This window comes from Polistes canadensis, unplaced genomic scaffold (genome assembly GCF_001313835.1).
Source record: "Polistes canadensis isolate GaletaPanama2010 unplaced genomic scaffold, ASM131383v1 scaffold_769, whole genome shotgun sequence".
NCBI classification, from domain to species: domain Eukaryota; kingdom Metazoa; phylum Arthropoda; class Insecta; order Hymenoptera; family Vespidae; genus Polistes; species Polistes canadensis.
In genome coordinates, this window is record NW_014570316.1 from 2,953 (window position 1) to 8,207 (window position 5,255).

The 5,255-nt window shown below is 27.8% G+C and overlaps 2 non-coding genes across 2 annotated transcripts; both read left to right on the forward strand.

Moving 5' to 3' along the window:
* Positions 1–2,447: 2,447 nt before the first annotated feature.
* Positions 2,448–2,519, forward strand: Trnae-cuc. The gene has a single exon. It is a non-coding gene; the product is annotated as a tRNA-Glu (tRNA).
* A 1,895-nt stretch (positions 2,520–4,414) lies between these two features.
* Trnae-uuc lies at positions 4,415–4,486 on the forward strand. The gene has a single exon. It is a non-coding gene; the product is annotated as a tRNA-Glu (tRNA).
* Positions 4,487–5,255: the final 769 nt, after the last annotated feature.

Here is a 5,255-nt window from a genome sequence, read left to right on the forward strand (position 1 = left end):
ATCCTATATAATATTAATATTATACATTTTTTTATTTTTTTAAGTATTACGAAACGAAGTATAAAAAGTTACCACAAATGAATGTTATAAATTAAATGATTAATTCGTATAATACAAATCATACTAAAAATTACATTTCTATTTTCTAATGATGATCTTAAAAGAACACACACAACTCTTAAAAACAATATAGATAAAATAATAATAACAAAAACAATATTAAAAAATAATTCCTATATCCAAAATAAAAATAAAACAAAAAAGACACACATATATTCGTATATAGAAGTTGAAAAAAAATCATGGTTCATATGTAGGGATTTACTACACCCCATATTTTTTTAAAAAAACATTCCAAGGGTTGCGAAGGGTTGAATTTCTCATTCACACTCCACGTGGGGATATTCGAGAAATTTTCGTATCTGTTTGCGGACCACGCGTAATACCTATCAGACACATCAAAAGCATACGTGTGTATGTGTGTGTTTGACAGAGAGAGAAAGAGAAAGTGAGAAAGATGAAGAGAGAGAGAGAGAGAGAGAGAGAGAGAAAGAGGGTGTACTTTGTAAACGAGCATGTTCAAATTTAGCAGTCTGCCGTATAAATATATCCTCGTGTTATTAGCACGCTTTCAAGGCTTTACACGACAATTCTGAACAATCTCTCTCTCTCTTTCTCTTTCTATATATATATATGTTTCTATCTTTCTCTTTCACGCAACTTAAAGCACATTTACACGTGTACTTTCCGGTCTCCCTTCAAAGGGACACACGCAATCAGTCTTTTAACCCAACCACAAGATTTCTACTTTCTACACGTGCCATTTCAATATTCTCTTATTCTTTTCTACCATAAATGATGAATCAGTGTTTTTACGGTGGTTGTGTAGAGGAAAACAAAATAAAAAATAAAAAAGGGACATTTATTGCACTTTTATATTGCAATATGAAAAATTTAAAAACAAAAAGTAATAGGAAGTAGAATTCGTTTGGGTGTTTCTTTTTTTTCTACATGGAAATTGTATTCAAGTTATACTATAATTAATTGTAAATTGAAATTTTGTTTTATGTATTGAATTATTATTAATTTGTATTGTTTTTTCTATGATACTTGACTATAGTGTGGGTGTATTTTTATTGTACAATTTAGAAAATTTAATTTACCCTATTGTCAAAATAATTTTTCCTAAAATACTCTATGATACATTTAATAATTTCTATATAATGAATCAGAGTTTTTACGGTTGTGTAGAGAAAAACAAAAAATAAATAAAAAAGAAATATTTATTGCACTTTTATATTGCAATATGAAAAATCTAAAAAAAAGTAATAGGAAGTAGAATTCGTTTAAGTGTTTTTTTTCCTGCATGTGAAATTGTATTCAAGTTATATAATTAATTGTAAATCGAAATGTTGTTCTATGTATTGAATTATTGTTAATTTTAATATTATATACACTATTTATCATTTGTATTGTTTTTTCTATGATACTTGACTATAGTATGGGTGTATTTTTATTGTACAATTTAGAAAATTGTATTCACCCTATTGTTAAAATAATTTTTCCTAAAATACTATAATACATTTAATAATTTCTATCATGTTATTGATGAATTACTCATATAATTTTCAATTATTAATTTAATAATCAAAAATATAATAAAACGAGACAGAGTTTCCTAGCAAATAAAAACAGTTGTGTCTTATATTGAAATTGCGAACTGAAATTTCTAATTCTAAAACTAACGCGTTATACTATTACATAGGATGATAGTTTAATGGAGTAAACCACATCAAGGACAAATCCTTGGCATTTGAATCGAGTCATGATCTGTTCGAATTCGCTCCCCGTATATATCTCTGTGGTATCTCTTATTATGACATTCGTGGTTCGTGTTATGCGGACGGTGGCATCGCATTCGAATGCAGGATACCTCTCAGCAATTTCAGGGTCCATCCTGGCCAAGATTGTCGACATTGTAAACACGTCTGTTTATTCCTACGCCTGTCAAGAACGATCTCAACTTCGTACTGCGATTTCATCAACGTGACTTATTTCATTAACATTTCATTTATATCACACGTTTATTATTATTATTATTATTATTATTATTTATGCTAACTCATAGTAATTATGTTCTAATACGCTTAACAAATTTAAACAAAATCATTATATCAGTGTGTTTAAAATAATTGTGTGCATAGTAGAAAAAAAAAATTTAGGATCGTAAACTTGAACAGAATTTTATTTATGTTTAAATAAATTAATACGATGTGAATGCTATGGAATATTATTATTGAATTGACAAATAACTATAATGTTTAAAAATTTGTATAATATTTCATAAATTCTTATTATTTAATTAATAAAACAATATAAACTATTATAGAATACCCATGTGAATTTGAGTAGCAACTTACCATGAACTTAGTAAGGAAGATAAGAAGTCCGGTATGGTCTAGTGGCTAGGATACCTGGCTCTCACCCAGGAGGCTCGGGTTCGATTCCCGGTACCGGAATTTATCTTTTTTTTTTTTTTCATAAAAATATTTTTTTTTCAAACGAATCATTACTAATCTAATTACTATTTGTAACATATTATTTTAACATTGTAAATAACAATAAGAAAATATAAAACATTGTTTTTTTTTTTTAGAAGGGGCACCCAGGAGGCTCGGGTTCGATTCCCGGTACCGGAATTTATCTTTTTTTTTTTTTTTCGTAAAAATATTTTTTTTTCAAACGAATCATTACTAATCTAATTACTATTTGTAACATATTGTTTTAACATTGTAAATAACAATAAAAAAAATATAAAACATCGTTTTTTTTTTTAGAAGGGGGCTTCATCAATTAGTTGCGAATTTATATTCATTTGTTTTCTTTTTTGATTATTAACAATAAGTTAAAAGGAAAAAAAAAAAAACTATAAAGTTGACCAAAACTAACAAGTTTTCGGTATCACAAAGAAAGGGAAAGGGAAAGAAGAAAGAGGTTTACTTTATGAAGCGTGCATAATTTTCCACGAGTACGACTCGATCGGTTGTTATCGCAAGAAAATGGCTCGTATAATTTAATCAACCTAAAGAAAAATAAAAGAAGAAGAGGAAAAGTTCTATTTTACGGTTCAAGAATATGAATGGAAAAATCCTGAAGTGTAAAAATGTGATAGGACGTAAATATCGTTTTCCCAACGTGGCGAGACCGAATAATTAAGGAAGGTTTTTTCATTTTCTCATTTTTATCTATAAAGAGCATGGAATTGAAAAGAGTTGAAAATACCGAGGAGAAAGCTCGGTGTCCTTTCATTTTCTTTTTTCTTTTTTTTTTTTTACTATAGTTTATTTAGCACGTAACCCGTCCGCCATTTTTCCGTTCTGGTTGCACAAAAGAACGAGAATTGTATTCAAATGGTAGACGCGATTTAAAATTGAATAATAAATGTGCTACGACTAATCGACGTTCATTTTTTTTTTATTTTGTTTGTTTGTTTTTTGTTTTTGTTAATGCATATTATAAATACATATTTAATTTAATTGACGTAAGAAAAATGATCAAAGAAACGCGTATTAAAAATACCCAGCAATATTCTCTATTGGATTTACAAATATACTATATGATATTTTTATTATTTTATTTATCTTAACAACAATCATTGTTAAATATTGTTTAATGAAAATTTAGGTCAAACCAATATACAATATTGTATTATACTATTCCAACTCTAAGAAAAATTTACAATACTATTATATAATTCCTATTGAAATACGAGCCTACAATAATATATTTTTAGACTGGTAAATAAGTTTGAATAAAAAATACTTGAATGGGAAGGAGACTGGTGGGGGGGGGGGGGAGGTTTTACTTTGAATAATAAATACTGAAAATTCTATTAATTGTTCGTAAAATATTATAAGACGATTTTAAATAATTTAAATTATAAATTGTTTAATTTTAAAGAGATGTGTTTTATTTAGATTTTGCAGTTTAACGAGCTGTAAAAGTGTAATTGATTTATAACATAACCTAGAAACTTATGGCCCACACTGTAGATAAGTCTACGTATATATCACTTGTTAAGCCGCCAAGATTTGCGAACGGGGATCATCTTTGCTCTGTTTACGTTCTCTCGGGAAGAACAAATTTATTGGTTCCTGCTTGATCCGGGGGTTTCGAGGATATAAGAAAAACTATAGCGAAAAAAAATCATTTGATCTTGCCGCACGATTAAATTTATAACAATCGATTCTTTCCTATAAATTCATTCTATAATAAATATACACAGGATATAATATTTGTATTTAAATAAAAATATAATTATTTAAAACAAAAAAATAAAAATAATAAATAAAAAATATTAATTCAAAGAGTATAAAATTTCTGTTGAAGTTATTTGTGCATGTATCTTCCATAATCCGGTATGGTCTAGTGGCTAGGATACCTGGCTTTCACCCAGGAGGCTCGGGTTCGATTCCCGGTACCGGAAAATATTTTTTTTTTCTTTTTTTTCTCAAAATTTTGTTTGATCATGATAACAAATCTTTACCTACTATAATTTATAATTTTTATATTTCGTTGATATGAAATTATTTAATAAATTAACATTTATATAATTTGTTACACATGTGTCAAATGCATCTGATACAATAGAATTTTTTGTTTAAATTGAAATACACATTGCGAACAAGTTAGGAGGGACGAGAGACGTTGAATAAAATTTCATAATATTACCAAAAAAATGTCTTTTTAATAACTTACTCGAGAGGAAGAGATCCTGGAGGGCCTGGGCAGCCTGACAAAGGAGAGCCCACGTTTCTGCAGCGGCCAATCCTGTACCTCGCAAAGCAAGAACATCCCCAGCAACTACTCCTGCACCTCCACTGACGTCTGTTTGCATTCTAAAATTCAAACGATTGTTTTCGTAATGCTTCTAATAATTTGTAATCATTTATATATAAGATAAACAAACGAATTCAGTAACGTATAATTAATTTTTGTTTTTGTATTAAATATAATATGCGATATATTATTATTAATAATATTTGTTTTCATACTTTCTCATAATTTTTTATTCCCCATTTTTAGTTGCCCCTTGCAACAAACAAAAACTAGTGCCATTTATTTTGTTTAGTTATTTAATTAGATTAGTTATAATTATAATGATTATTTGTAAATGAAATATATTTGTTATTTCATCGTATAAACAATGATATATAATAATTATGTTAATTAGGTTTGCCAATAAAGAAATCTTT